Source organism: Balaenoptera acutorostrata, chromosome X (assembly GCF_949987535.1).
Source record: "Balaenoptera acutorostrata chromosome X, mBalAcu1.1, whole genome shotgun sequence".
NCBI classification, from domain to species: domain Eukaryota; kingdom Metazoa; phylum Chordata; class Mammalia; order Artiodactyla; family Balaenopteridae; genus Balaenoptera; species Balaenoptera acutorostrata.
In genome coordinates this window covers 5,951,952-5,968,465 of record NC_080085.1, presented here as the reverse complement: position 1 = coordinate 5,968,465, position 16,514 = coordinate 5,951,952, and the positions used below count along the sequence as shown (strand labels likewise).

Sequence of the window (16,514 nt, the reverse complement as noted above, 5' to 3'; positions counted from 1 at the left end):
GAAGGGGAAATATGACACCACCAAATACGCCTATTTGGCATGAGGATTATCTTGAGGCTGATCATTTTTAAGAAACAGCAGACACAGGAGAAGCTCTGAAAACCCGGGAAGAAGTTACCCTTTTGTAAGAGGCATTTGCATTTACAAGGGAAACCTCCATCTGTAAGGGTGTCTTCCTTTCTGTACCAGGAAGAAAAGGATGGCTCTAAATCTCAAGAGTCTTATCAAGCGAGAAGGCAAGGACTCCAGTTTGCACAACCACCTCACCCTTGTTTACTGTGTTCTTCCTGGTCCCCTCCCTTACCTGGCTCTCTTCACTGCAACACCTTCTTTTGTCTTTAGCTGGAGCTGGTACTTAAGACGGTGGCTTGGGCCATTTCAGGGAGTTACTCAGTTTGCCTGGGTATCTCCCCTGTATATGGGAGGTATACACGTTATTAAACTTCTGTTTGTTTTTCTCCTATTGTCTTTTATTACAGGGGGTTCTCAGCCAGAACCTGGAAGGGTAGAGGGAGAATTATTTCTCCTGACCCATGGGGTCTAAATTATAGAAGGAAAATAGGTTCCATTTCTGTAAAACACCAGAGTTTCAAATGGTTCTATGATGTAAATCAGTGTGGACTGGGGTCAAAGTGAGAGTGACTTCAGCTGATGAGGTTGCCCTTGAAGGGCGCTGAAATGAGATACATGGTCACCTCCACATCTCCCACATTTGGGGTAAGCTCTGATGTGGGGCTGCCCGCATCGTCAGGGGATGCGTGTCCACCGACGTGATGAAGACGGCTCTGCTCTATTGATAGGAGGCGGGGGTACTGACTCCAGACTTTATTATCAGCGATGAGAAGAGGAACTCTAGACAGGGAAACGGAGTGGAGGAAGCCCCCTGGAGATCTTGCACTGGTGCCTGGGAGTCTGCAGGATGCAAGCAATTTGCCTTTCTACCTCAAGGGGGCTAAGAGTTGTGTTATATTTAACTAAAGAGCATTGGAAAAACTTTAGTCTTGTAAGATTAAAACTGGTCATATTGGCTTAGCCTGAGCTAGAGCTTACCCCAACCTTTCGTATTGCTTTAACTTTTTGAAACACATTATGGAAATGATTGAAATTAGTAGATGTGATTGTTTCAGTATTATTTTAATAATTATATATATTATAGATAGAAAAATAAATCAAGTGACAGAAGATTTTTTTTTCCCCTTGAGACCCCAATTGGTCCTGTGTAAATTTGCTCACAATTCCAGATAAGAGCATCATGATATGTGAAGGATAACAAGCTCCAAATGGAGAGAGCTGTCTGGACCCTAATATCATAACTTATATTGGACCAGACTTCCAATATCAGTGGCTACAGAGACACTGGTCTCGGTGAACAGATGAATAACCCTGTCATCAGCCCCAGTAAACACACTGGCAAGAAGAGTTTATGGAGACTGCGTAAACCTGCTGATGGCAGTTCTTTCCGGCCCTAGGCTCACCGTCTGTAGGGGCACCGATGCCAGCACGGTGGTACAGTGCCCAGAGCGCAACAGCATTCTTGACTACCAGCCACACAGGAGGCGGGTCCTACACTAGCATCGCCTTCCTTGTTTTGGGGGGAAACAGACAATAGTAGCAAGTGGACAGAGACACTGTTTCACAGGCAGTCTCAAGTTTAAAAAGCCATTTTCCAGATATACAACGAGGTCCTACTGTAGAGCAGAGGAAACTGTATTCAACATCCTGTGACAAGCCATATGGAAAAGAACATGAAAAAAAATGTATATATATGTATGTATAGCTGAGTCACTTTGCTGTACAGAAGAAATTAACACATCGTAAATCAACTATACTTAAATTTTTTTAAAAAGCCATTGCCACACCTAAAAAAAAAAAGCCATTTTCCATTACTGCCATTTTACCATTTTTATAATGACAGTGGTGATTATCATCAAAATGTCCAGTTTAGTATGTAAGCATGTATCATTTCAAAGGCTTGAGTTTTAATCTTAAAAGACTGAAGTTTTCCCAATGCTCTTTACTTAAATATAACACAACTCTTAGCCCTCTTGAGGTAGAAAGGCAAATTGCTTGCATCCTGCAGACTCCCAGGCACCAGTGCAAGATCTCCAGGGGCTTCCTCCACTCTGTTTCCCTGTCTAGAGTTTCTCTTCTCATCACTGATAATAAAGCCTGGAGTCACTACTCCCCCCCTCCTATCAATAGATTTGAGGTTACGGTGAAAATTCATCACGTTATATGTGGCCAATGTGCAGTTATGGAAAAATGGGGGAAACGGACATAACAGTTAGAAAAAAAGTCATCTATTTTCTTCTTCTCCAAGTCACTGATGACAAGAGGTCAAGCAAGAAGTCAGTGGACATATTTCCAAGCCCAGAAATGGGAGAGAATTCAGAGCCCTCAGAAATTATTAAAATGTATTTGCTGGAATGATACTCCAGTGTATATACAATGACAAAGTTTTTTGAATGTGAATACAATGATTTGCTTCTCCAAGGTAATGGCCAAGATGTGGTTGTAGTGTGTGTGTGTGTGTGTGTGTGTGTGTGTGTGTGTGTGTGTGTGTGTGTGTGTGAGTGTGATGGGCTTACTGGTGTTGCAATTTGCCTGAGCCTCCCTGGAACCTAAGTTAGAAGCCAAAAAGCAGGATCAACTGTTAGATCAGAAAAAGAAGGTACATGAGTAGTAGGGATAAAAATTACTATACAAAATTTAAAGGAGTCCCGAATGAAAGCAGTTTTTCCTTCTCATCTTTGTTAAAAATAACAGTTTTTTCCCACCTACAGACTTTGATCATCCTTGGGATTTGGAACAAAGAATAAAAATATTGGGTTTCTTTAAGGTTTGTTTAGACACGCAATCAAAATGACATTTTCTCTCATGAAAAGTGTTTTTCTAACCAACACACACATTAATAATTTAAGATCACTTCTAACCAATGCTTCATTTAAAAATTAATTGAGAAGAAACAGGTCTCAAAAGAGAATTCTCTGTGAGCTGTAAATGCTGGTACCGGTAGACTGCACACGTCGGAGTTTGACAGCATCCCTTTGAAAGGCATGTTCTAACTGGGCTTTTTAACTTGCTGGAAGCAAACACATCTCTAAACTAAGTGTCTATAGCATTTACTGTATTGCACACATTGAAGAACTAGAAAAAGATAACATCATTAAAAACTGACTGAGGGAGTAAAACATATGTTACATTTCTAAGATAAAATGAAAGTATGGGAATTGCAACATTGAAACATCAGCTTATGAATTATGTTGGAAAATGTACATTTTGATAAATGTTTTAATTCCTTCAAGTGGTTACAGGTATAATGATTATAAATTGCACAAACAAAAGATTACTATTTCTTAGAGCCTCATGAATCTAGGGAAGGAAATCTTCAACTTGGTTCAACCTAGAGTAAAATTATTTGTTTACATACTGTTTTTGACAAACTGAAGAAATTAATGATCTTTAATCTAACACAACTGCTGTACCAGGAACCAGGATATGTCTTTAAAAAAAAAAAATCACTTAGTAAAGTAATCCTGCTCATGATAAAAAAACATCCCCTTTCCCTACACCTACCATTATGTATGTCATTCCAAGGAACAAATACTGTTGAAAAATCAGGATTTTAGTTAACCTATGATTCTGTCTCGCTAACTCTAAGCTTGTGTGTATAGCTATTTTTCTTGATGTATTATCTTGAGATAGAGACTATTAACTTTCAGCTTTTCTAGCTTTCTTATATTGATATTATACCCTCTCCTCTCCCATAATCCTCACGATTTAGTTAAATCAGTAATTTTAGTAACTCTTTAGTTACATAACTTTAAATTTTGGCCACTACCCAAATCCATATAGAGGGTGGCTTATGACCACCACTTCAGCAGATACGGATGTAAATTTCCCCTAACCTTCTCCCAAGCCCCCCCTAAAAAGTCTTATCACCTCTCCTTTGCTTGAATCCCACCACTACTGATATCGTCCATGTTTATTTCTGGAACTGTAATTGTATTTTCTGTGCCTAATAGGTAGGTTAATTCTAGGCACTGAAAAATCAGTAAACGTGATAAACATCAGCATTATAAATATTACTTCCGCACCAGACAATTTTTTTATCATATGGTATTTTTTTGTAGGATGTATCTTACATTCTTAGGTTCGTAACTATCTTCCTTTTCTTCTTAATTTCTGTGTATTTAAAAACTCTCCCATGTTTCCTGATCATATACAAAAGGATACAGGATATTTTTTTCCTTCCATAAACTACAGTTCTCGCTCCTGAGACCCCGGTCTTCTGCTCCAAACACAACTGCTTGTCACCGACATGAACGTGCATCACTCTTCTATGTTTAAGTTTCTTAGATTACAAAGCTTCTCTTCTCCTGATTTAGTCATTTTATTGAAACCCATACTTGGAAAGGATTAATGGAAGGTGGTATCTATCATTACATAACAACATAACAAATAACCCCCAAGTCTGAGCAGCTTAAACAACGATCATTTATCTCACACAGTGTCTGAAGGTCAAAATGTGGAGGTCGCCTAGCTGGGTGGTGTTTGCTCAGGGTCTCTAATGAAACTGCATTTAAGCCATTGGCCAGGGCTGCAGTCACCTGGAGGCTTGACTCTGCCGGAGGATCCGCGTCTAAGATGGCAAGCAACAGGAGACCTCGGTTCCTTGCTGGCTGCGGGCAGAAGGTGGTAGTTCCTCACCACAGGGGGACCCTCCCCAGGGCAGCCTCTTCCCGGGGCAGCTGGCCTCCCCCAAAGCAAGTGACCCAACAGACTCAAAAAGACCAAGATGAAATATGCAATGCTTCTGTATAACCGAGATTCAGAACTCACACACCATCACTTCTGCTTTGCTGGGTTAATTACGAAGCAAGTCACTAAGACCACCCCGGGGGAGGGGATCAAGCTCCACCTTCTGAAGGGAAGCATCAGTGAACTTGGGCACACAATTCTAGAGCCAACTTATGATTCTCAAACCGATCCCCCTAAAACTGAGCTCCTCTGCTGAGCTTATGATTAACCTCTCTATCCAAAACTGTATTCCCTGTCTTGACCAATAACTGCTCCCCTCAAGACCAAGGGGAGGAATATCAAAGAAAAGAGGAGACTGGGGCTTCCCTGGTGGCGCAGTGGTTGAGAATCTGACTGCCAATGCAGGGGACATGGGTTCGAGCCCTGGTCCGGGAGGATCCCACATGCCGCGGAGCAGCTAAGCCCGTGCGCCACAACTACTGAGCCGGCGCTCTAGAGCCCGCGAGCCACAACTAGAGAAAGCCTGTGCACAGCAACGAAGACCCAACACAGCCAAAAATAAATAAATAAAATAAATAAATTTATTTAAAAAAAAAAAAAAAAGAAAAGAAAAGAGGATACTGAAACCAAGCAGGGTCCTGAGGGGCCCTCCCGGGTACAAAAGCCTATCCATGTCCCCATTTCTTGTTTGCAGGAAAAAGGCTCCCACCTCTTAAACCTTCCCTGAGTTCCAAAGGGCAGATAACTAATTAGGGAAGGGAGGGAATGCAGAAACAAGGGAGGAGCCATCAAGAAACAACAGTGCAGCAGTAAAGCAGGGTCCTGGTTCCCCCTCAAAGGACATACATAACAATATATCTCTGAGTTCTTCTACAGGAAAAAAGGTCCCCACCCAGGCGGAGAATGGTAACTTCAGGCTGAGCACAAGCACGTGGACCCCAGACGCGCTGGAACCAGAAGGCTGATGACTTGAGATTCCCAGAACACCACCCAGTTACCTCCCCACCTGCCCATCAGAGGAAGGTTTCACACCCTGCAGCCCTCCCCCCAAATGTTGCCTATAAAGACTCTTCCCCCAAAACTATCAGGGAGCTCAGGTCTTGTGAGCCCAAGCCACCCATTCTCCTTGCTTGGCTCTTCAACAGACCTGTCTCTGCTCCCAACTCCCAAGCCACCCATTCTCCTTGCTTGGCTCTTCAACAGACCTGTCTCTGCTCCCAACTCCCAAGCCACCCATTCTCCTTGCTTGGCCCTGCAACAATCCTGTCTCTGCTCCCAAGTCCGACACGTGCGTTTGTTTGGCCTTACTGTGCATCAGGCACACGAACTTGGGTTCGACAGCAATTCATTATTCCGTCCTACTACTTCAGTGGGTACCACATTATAGTTTGGATATCATTTTCGTTCAGAACAGTGCAGGTATTGCGCCATCGTATTTTGCGAGGAAGTCTTGTGTATGAAAAGTTTGGCTTTGATTCTGTTGTAAGTTTTCTGAGTTGTTTTGCTTTGCTTTGTGTCCTGTCTGGATTTAAAATACACATGCCATTGATTCTGGTAGTGATGTGCTACGAACTCTTCATGAGCAATGAACTTGCAGATACTGAATGCCGCTTACGAGGGGAGAAACACAGGGTTAGGTTCCTGAGAGCCTCTGGTCACAACATTTCATCAACTGATCAATACACGTGTGATCTTGTTTATTCTGTGTTTCTTTGGAAAGACACCTTATTTACCACATATTGTTGATTCCTTAACACTGGACTCATAGCAGTGTAAGTCATGCCTGAACGAAGCCTATGGAGCGCACGCATTTTCTCCATAAGGCGCACCACGGGCTTCTTGTGCTCAGCGACATCGGATAGCACTACAGCACTGCACATGGGGCCACTGTAAACGGCAACATCACTGAAATAAACCACAAGGATGCCAAAACAGGGCACTAAGTAGACCACAAGTGCAGCCTCATGTTTACAGTGTGGGAGCTGAAACAAGAAGACACAGTGTGTCTTGCCTGACCAGCTGGGCAAGTGTGTGTCTGGTGATACAAATCTTTCATCACCGTGTGCATGTCCACCAATGCCTGTGAAAGAAGTGCGAGCACTGATTTTGGGGTTACATGTAAATTTTAGTGCAGACACAAAGTTTTGAATCAGATTAAAGGTATGTTTTCTTTCTTCCTGGTGCTCAGAAATTTCACGGTGAGGCATACAGTAGGTCTATTTTAATTCACCATGCTTAGCTTTCAGTGGGGTTTTAGGATGCAGGCATATCTTTTCTGTGCACCATTTCTTTGACCTTTCCACCTCTCTTGTTTGCTCTGATCATCCTTTTGGAAACATATACTAGTCACGAGTTAGAAAGGTAAACGGGAGTAGTGGCAGGAAGAAGAGAAAAATGTTTGTGAAAGATTCCAAGGAATGAGGAAATAGTTAAAACACTAATGAGAAGGGGATGGTAATGAGATTTCAATGGAAGGAATGGGTAATCATATTAACGATTAAAGAAAACTTTTATTGCTTCCATGTGACAGGCAAGGAACCAACCACGCTGTATGAAGGCATTAACTGAGTTCTCCTTTACAGCCCCAATCCACAGACGAGGAAAATCGGGCTGAGAGAAGGCGAGGAATTTTCCCAGTGCCCCACACCAGCCAGCGGCACGGCTGCACTGGAAGCCAGGTCTGTCTAACTCCACTGGACACGCACTAAACTCACGCCTTCTAGATTGCGTAGGGGAGCAAAGCTGGCCACCCCCAAAGCTCTGCCTCTTTGGCATGAGAATTATTTCTAGCCGAGAACAATCAAGGCCCAAAAGACTCAAAAAGAACGTCTGACCTTCCCCTAACTGCATGAGGAATGTAGACAGAGGAGCTGCCCCAGGAAGGGAGCTGTCACCCTAGATAACGATACCGTGAACTGGGTGTGTAGGTGGGGAGGAACCCAGCAAAGTCTGCCTGTTACAATCCCTCTCTGTGTCCCCCTGTCTCTGCAGGCCCAGCAAACACTTGCTTACAAACACTTGCTCCTCCGTCTCCATGGCAACTGCCTTCCTCCCCTTTGAGGTCCCAAACCACTACCCCAGCAGGCTCTTTTGTCTTAACTGAAGACGGTATTTAAGCGGAGGGGTTCTGCCATTTTGGCGAGTGACTGAGTTTTCCTGGGTCTCTCCCATGTATACATGGTATTAAATTTTGATTTTTCTCCTGTTGATCTGTCTCAGGTCAATTTAATTCTTACACCAGACAGAAGAGCCTGGAAGGACAGAGGAAAATGTCTTTGTTCCCGACAGAGGACACAGGTCCTTCACTCGCATTCCCCACACAGGTGCTGCACAAACACTCTGGTTTGATTCCCACCTCAGAGAGCTCCTGCAGGCGTGTACTGCGAATACCCTCAGAGTATTCCCTTGAGGGACTCAGCGTAACGTACTCAACAACTCACCCCTTATGGGACCCTTTTTTGTGTCTCACTTTTCCGTTCACCTACCAGGCTTTAGACAGCACGTCAGCACTACATTTGGGGGTCATTTTAAACAGCAAAATCACTCAAATAAGGCACAAAGTTCCATAACATGGCACTAACTAGACAGCACAAAGGACACTATTTACAGTGTGAAAGCTGGAACAAGAAGGCAGAGCATCACCTGCCCAACCTAAGCTGGGAAAGCAAGTGTCAGGGACTCAAATTTTTCACCACAAATTTGAGGTTACTTCTGCAGAAAGTTACTTGTACTGCAATCCTTGCTTTGGGCTCTGCTGGTGAGAAAACCCAAACTAGATCAGTGTTACTCTCAGGATTCCAAACTAGATAAATGGAGACAATAATTCGATGAGGGCTGGACTGAGCCTAGCTCGGCCATGGCTGTGTCCCTTCTGCCTGGTCCAAAACCTGGGCGGGTGTAGGTCTCAAGAACTACTATTTTTTATTCAAGTATACTTTACTTAAATATTACATTAGTTTCAGGAGTACAACATAGTGATTTGAGAGTTTTATAGATTATACTCCATATAAAGTTATAATAAAATATTGGCTCTATTCCCTGTGCTGTACATTACATCCTTGTAACTTATTTATTTTATACCTAGCAGTTTGGACCTTTTAATCCCCTTCACCCATCTTGCCCCTCCCCGTGTGATAACCACTAATTTGTTCTCTGTATCTGTGAGTCTGTTCCTGTTTTGTCATATTTGTTCCTTTGTTTTATTTTTTTAGATTCCACACATAAGTAAAAACACATAATATTTGTCTTTCTCTGTCTTACTTACTTCATTAAGCATAATACCCTCAAGAATTATTTTTCAATCAATCATTTGCAAAAAGTGCGAATGACTGATAGTCTGTTTCTTTGCCTATCCATACCTTTCTTCTGTGAATGTGAAACTACTTCAGCTCAAAATTTAACGTGAGAGGTCAAACAGGTCAGTACAGAAGCCCGCTGACCATCTGGTTGACTTTTTAAACACCGCAGAAACTGTGATTTGAACACCAAAGTACCTCTGACTGACAATACTGAGGCTCTGATGAGAGAGACAAGCATCGGTGGATTCTAAGGAGTCAGGGTCAAGAAGAGTGAAGTCACTTTTTTCATATCAGAGGCCAGAGTTTATGGAAAGATTGGTGATGGCATCACAAGTATATTTCCTACCAAAAGAAACAAGTGTGTGAGCAGACAACTGGAATAAAGTAATCTCGCCAGAGTCTACTGTACTTGGTCAGGACGCGTCCATGCTTTCCAAGCCCCAGGGGTTTCTGCCGTCCCAGTGTTTTCACTTCCTTCCCCCCGGCGACTCCTTCTCTGTGGGGATGTGCAGGCTTCTTCTGTCACCAGCCTTTAAAAGTGGATGTCCCCACTGCTCTTCCGTTCTCGCCATCCTACCCAATTCCTGGGTCAGCCCGCAGATGTGTCTAACTCCTTCCTATACATGACTGACTTCTAAGTTTATTTATGACTTTATTCTGACTTCTAGATCCATATTTCAATTTATCAACAAGGCATCTCTACCTGAACCCCCAACAGAGGTCTCACATTCAGTAAATCCTCCCCCTGGCTGATTCCTTCACTTCTGCCCGCTTCGCCACATGTGCCATCCTTCCTGTGTTCCCTGCTTGGGCCAAGCTGAGGAAAGGTCACAATACCTTAGTCTCGGGACAATCTCTGGCCTAAACCATGGACTTGCAAGCGCTTCTAGCGGCTGTCGTGTTCATGACGTAGTGCCCCCGTCCACAAGGGATACGCTGTAATAATCACAGTGGATGCCTGAAACCAGGGATAGTACCAAACCCTATAGGTACACACCTGTACATACACACCTATGATAAAGTTTAATTTATAAATAGGCACAGAGATTAACAACAATAACTAACAATAAAATAGAACAATTACAACAATATATTGCAATAAAAGTTATGTCAGTGAGGTCTCGCTCTCAGAATATCTTGCTGTACACATTGAATGCCTTCTGCAGCCTAGCTAAGCACTTACCATGCACAGTGGCCGTCACCTTTGCGGTCTGAGGGACAAGAGCCAAACGAGCACAAATTTCTTTTCCCTGCTTCACAATTTCACAGACAGAAGGTTACTTCTTGCTGTTGATCTTAGCAAGCTCAGCATATTTTTTTCTTTATTGAGAACATTCACCGTTTTGCTGAAAGGAAGCACTTCATGGATACTCTCTGGCATATGTGAATTGCCTGCATCGCTACTCTTGTGCTTTGGGGCCATTATAAAGTAAAATAAGGGTTACTTGAACACGAGCGCTGCCATGACACTCAACCTGATAACTGAGGCACCTACTAAGTCACTAACGGGGATTCACTGAAGACAGGGATGATTCCCAGCCGGGGAGAAGGAGCAGGATGGTGAGAGATTTCCCCACACTACTCAGCGCGGCATGCAATTTGAAACTCATGACTTCTTTATTTCTGGACTTTCCCAGTTAACATTTGCCGACCTTGGATGATGGCAGGTAACTGACACCTCGGCAAGAGAAACCAAGGATAAGAGGACCACGGTACACACCAAATCCTACCGGTCACCACCCTAGTGAACCAGACCTTCTGAACATGTGCCTCTGTGGGGATGTTCAGAGGCTGCACTGGACGAGCCTCTTCATTCCTCTGTCCCCACACGTGCACGGCACTTGTGGTCGTCTCTTTTCTGCTCCCCCAGGCTACCAAGGCCTTCCATCTCTTTCCCTAGTCCATCCTCTGTACTGTTAACGGAACAGCCACTCGAGTATGCGAATATGGCTGTGCTAGTCTCTGGCTGACAATTCCTCCTCAGAGGTTGCCTATGTCAGTAAGGACGAAGTCCACGTGGATTTTCATGGTGTAGCGTATCTTTCATGAACTGGCCCGCTGAAGTCCTTCTCCTGCTTGCTGTGTGTCTGCCCATGTGTTTCGTGCTGTTGGCATACTTAGTTATCTCAAAGTCTCCGGTCCTAGACCCATTCCCATGGACACTGCAGATATGTCTCCCGCCATCTTAAGACGCATTTCCCGGGCCAACTCTTTCTACTTAAGGCTTAGCTTAAAACTCTCTCTTACGGACAGAGAGACAAATACCATATGACATCACTTATATGTGGAATCTAATTTTTAAAAAAAGATACAAATGAACTTATTTACAAAACAGAAGCAGACTTACAGATATTGAAAACAAACTTACGATTACCAAAGGGGAAACGTGGGGTGCGGGTATAAATCAGGAGCTGGGATGAACACACAGGACTATATATAAGACAGATGACCGATGGGGACCTACTGTGTAGCACAGGGAACTCTGCCCAATATTCTGTGATAATCTATATGAGAAAAGAATCTAAAAAAGAAGGAATATACGTATATGTATAACTAAATCACTTTGCTGTACACCTGAAGCTCAGACAACATTGTAACTCAATTATGCTCCAATAAAATTAAAAAAACAAAAAACAAAAAACACAGCTGTATGTGAATTTCTCTGTGACTGTATATCCTCATATGTTTTCTCTTCACCTTAAATATACCTGCACTGAGTACTTATCATTTTGGTTTTATTTGTTTTCATAGGAATCATCCCACTAAAGACTACATTATCTGGGGACTTCCCTAGTGGTCCGGTGGTTAAGACACTGAGCTTCCACTGCAGGGGGTATGGCTTTGATCCCTGGTCGGGGAACTAAGATCCTGCATGCCGTGTGGCATGACCGAATAAATAAAAATAGATGCAAAAAAAAAAAAAATCCATAATGAACCAAAAAGTCAAAATTAAAAAAAAAAAAGACTACATTATCTGGAGAGAGGACCTTTCATCTTTCATCTTAGTTTTTGTTGAGTGTGCCAAGCAAGCACACACCTACTATTTTCTCAGAGGAAAATTAAAAAAAGGGGATGTTGACATTCTTCTCTCACCTTGAACTAATGTCTGACCTGAAATACCAAAAGAAGAGTCTGTCTTACTGGTAATGAAAGTATCTTTAGTCCCTCAAGTTACTTGTGTTGATTAAATCTAGCACTCTCCATCCACACTTCCTCTTCAACCTCAGATCAAAACACTCAGTGCAATAAACAAGTTGTTTGGAAGATTTAATGTGGCTTCTGCAGGCCCCCAGTGAGTTTCCAGACATTAAATTGGGCAACTCCTGTTTAATTTACATCTAGACTTAGTACAGGAGTCACTGTGGTAAAGCAATCATTTTTGAAGACCCAGGAGTTCAAACGGAGCTGGGTTTCCAAAACATCATTAATGATGAGACACGGCTACAGCACTTCCTGAGAGTTCCACACAAAAAGGACTTAGAGCAGTTCAAATAGACTCATCGCTTCTGAGCTTCTGTTAGGAAAGAAAAACACAGACAAGAGTTCTTGACTCCCTTTACCAACTCTTTTCTGGTGATGAGGTCACAGGCTCATGAAGATGCTCGACTCAACATCACAGAACAGAGAGCCTAGGAAGTCAGGGCTGGTTGAAAACGAGACGTCTGAGTGTCTACTTGACGAACGTACTTATCACCAAATTGGGATTCTGACAAAGTTCGCTTTTGCTTCATTTGTTTTCCCCCATACAGTGCAAGGAGAGGAGCCTCATTACACATAACAAATGCATCAACAAATGCAGTTGCAATGACTTTAATGTGTAAGGATCATAAAGCCTGGACACAGAACTTGGTTTCCAAGCCTGGAATTTCTGATGAGAAGTTCCTCTCAACACTTGCCAACATGTATTCATTTTTTGTAACTCTCAGTTTTATAAGGAAAATTGCTTCTCTGTGCCCTTTCCGGCCCAGACTAACAGCAAAGGAATCGTGATAGCATCAGCATGGAAGAAAGAGTACAGTTAATCATGTACAAAGCAACTATCCAGCCCTGAGAAGCACTGGGCTGTCTGGCTGGGGCGAGGAGTACATACGGTCGGCAATATTCCATATGACAATGATTTGGGTCACCAAAACAAGTCTATTTTAACTGTTTAAGTCTATCAACAGGGGAAGATTTTTGTCTCTTTACTTTTATTTTAATGACCTTTTTGGGAAAATGTGTTAACTAATACTTTAAAACACAGCCCCTTCTCCCCTTTTGAGTCTCTGGTGGGGAAAGATGGGTGAATTATATTCCACACTGGTCAGATCACGGGGTATCATCACCACTGGTCCAGGTAAAGATCCTCTGCTCTTTATCATGTGTTTCTTTTCATCACTATTCCTCACCCCAATGTTGGAAACTATGTAATATGTTTCACAGGAGTTATTTGCTCATCTGTTTTTATGAAGTGTGTAGCGTTTCATGTGGGTTTCATGCTTATGTAAATCATATTGATATAGATCCCATTATGTGTTCATATTTTCACCCCAAACTGTGCTTTTAACTTCTATCCAACTTTTTCCCTTCATTTGCTCACTGAAAGAGTGGTAGCTTCTTCCTGAAGTCACAACCACAAGGTTACCTTGAAGCTTCTGTATTCCCTTTTAGTTCTGCCATGAACTCTACAACCACAAGGAATTAGATTCCCCCAACAAACTGAAGGAGCTTAGAAGTGGATCCTTCCCTCGTCACGCTTCCAGATAACAACACACCCCACCGGATACCTTGACCATGTGAGACCCAAGCAGAGGACCCAGCCAAGTCACGCCCAGACTCTTGACCCACAGAAACTGGGACCATGTTTGAAGCTGTTCAGTGTGTGGTAATTTGTTACACAGCCACAGCTAACTGATACAATTTCCCATAGTGACTTCAGCCTCCTCAGAATCAACTCTCTGATCCAAAGACAACCTGGTGGAACAGAAGCACAGAAGCTCTTTGCTTCCCTTGGTCTTCACGGCTCCCTGATACACCAAGGTCTATGACCCAGGCACCTAATTCTCTTGACTATGATATCAAGTTTACAGCTCTGGGTTCACAAGGTTCAACTGTTTTGATTCAAATCAGTGACTTTGAGCAATTGACTGGCATTGTTTGTACAACAGTTATTAGAGCACCCATCCCATATTTATACAGAGAAGTTTAATGAGATCATTCGTGGACATCTTCAAAGCACCACTCAGCACTTAACAAGCACTCAACAAATAGTCACCGTTAGGGTCATTGCAGTCTAACTAAATTTAATGAACGGGAGTTTGTGTGCCACAGAGAACACTAGGTTCTCAACAGTGGATGTTAAAGCTAACTGAGTAAACTGAAAGAAATAACAATGTTGTTTGCTTGGGAGAGATGAATTGAAGGAAAATTACGGAATCCATCAAGACCTTCCACTTCTGGACACAAACAAGTGATTGGACTTTGTTCTCCCTCGACTTTTTGATTTCAAGTCTAAATCTGATTTGAATATTAGGTCTCCGCATGTTTAGTCTTAGGTGTCTAGAGCATCATGGACCAGAGGAACCTTCTCCTCCCACTGGAGGGGATGGAACATTTCACACTGAGCCTCGTCGGCCACTTGCTGTTATTCTGGAGGAGGTTTACCTTGTTGCAAACGCTTGAATCTCAAAATGCAAAACAGAGGAGCAGAAAAAGGGCCAATTCGAATGCCTCCCTGAATTATGTAAATTTACAAAACAGTGTTTCGTCACATCAAAAGGAGCTGCATACCTGGAACTTTTCACCGTGACAGCTGCAGACAAGGCTGGCCTCTTTTCTCTTTCTCCACTCCCAGAGCCATGAAGCATCTTTCATCTTTTCCTGCAGAATCTTTCGTCCAACAGTAGCCACTTCCTGTTCTGACCCCTGAGCATGACTCGTTCACCCTGTGTTTGCAATAAACACACACTTTCATGAGCCCTCCAGTTCTCTAATCTCTCCCAGGGTCATGTCAAAGAGAACCGCAATGAAGTCTGTTTAAGAGACAATTTGGAACACGATAATACATTTCTGACATAAGACTCACCTTGCCATGAAGGGTGGTGGTGGCACAAACTTATGAAAGTGGTTTCATACTTGGGGATTTACAAGGAACAGCAATGCGGGGGGAAAGAGCCACTCTCCACACAGCAGCATGATGCGAAGATGGAAAATGTGGACAGATCAGAGGGGGAAAAAAAGTGTATTCTGCTGGAGAAAAATTATAGTATCATGTAGGGGACGGATCATGATGGCTCTTAGGGCAAACATGGGCCCCCACCTAGTTTTGTAAATAAAGCTTTATTGGAACACAGGCACACCTAGCTGCTTCCATGTCACGTATCTCTGGATGCTTACTCGCTACCCCAGCAGAGCTGAGCAGCTGAAACAAGGACCGTACAGTTCATAAAGCCTAATGTATTTACCATCTGACCCTTCACAGGAAACTATACTGAGCCCTGCAGAGCAGGTAGAGCACAGGGATTTTGGAACCAGGGAAAGATTCAGATTCCAGCTAGTAATTGCATCTTGTATTTTTGGTATTGTTGACAGGACTCAAACAGGTAGAACTACATCTAGCCCACAGCATTAGAGGTGCTTACCAAATGGCAGTTATTTTCCCATCCCCCATGTAGACAATTCAACAAAAAGCAAATCACCGTGTTTCCATACCTCTCACAATGGGTATTATTTCAGAGAAAAGTAAACATAGCAAAAGACATCATGAGTCAGTGCGCTTCTGTGTGGATCAACTACATATTTTCTATATAATATTCACCAAAGTTCAGCTGAGAATTTCCCAACTAGGATTTAATTTAATAAATTACCTTCCATCAGGATGGTAGGTAATTTATTAAACATTACATTTTCTGATAATTTTTGGAGAAGAAAATTTATTGAAAATTGGATCCCAAATACAGGTAAGGATCTAATGGAAAATCAACGTGGATGGCCTACTATTTATACCTTTAGGTAAACGGGATCCTAAGAATATTATCATGGTCCTATGAGTTTTATCTTTGGTAATTCAATTCTAAGGTACAACTTAAATGGAATAAAGGTGACATTGTTCTTGGAACAAAGGAAAATGGCAAAGTAAAGATAACTAAAAAACTATAAATAGGTTGGAAAGGGAAAAAATACCAAATGTGGGTCAGGCTTTAGACTTGACTTTTTTTTTTTGCTACTCTGAGCAACAGAGGCCGGGGTGAGCTACCAGTTCTTCTAAAAGCGGCCCTGCGTAAGGTCATGCAACAGCGTCTGTTGTTTCCACCCACCTCTGCCCTCCAGGGCTTCTCTTGTACCCCTGTGTCTGAGCATCGACATCCAGGAGACGGCCCTGCCTTTGCCACACCTCCTGCCCGTTTCATAAAGCCACCTCCTGCTTCCTGGACCGAATCCAGCTGTTTTTCCCCAACTCACTCATCCTCGGCCCCC

The 16,514-nt window shown here is 42.9% G+C and overlaps 1 long non-coding RNA gene across 2 annotated transcripts in view; it reads right to left on the bottom strand.

Moving 5' to 3' along the window:
• Positions 1-16,514, bottom strand: part of LOC103012576 (uncharacterized) — a 508,544-nt gene that overhangs the window by 202,929 nt on the left and 289,101 nt on the right. For both annotated transcript variants that reach the window (XR_009006628.1, XR_009006629.1), the window contains exon 5: positions 14,829-14,983. This is a non-coding gene — a long non-coding RNA (uncharacterized LOC103012576). The remainder of the gene's footprint in view (positions 1-14,828; positions 14,984-16,514) is intronic.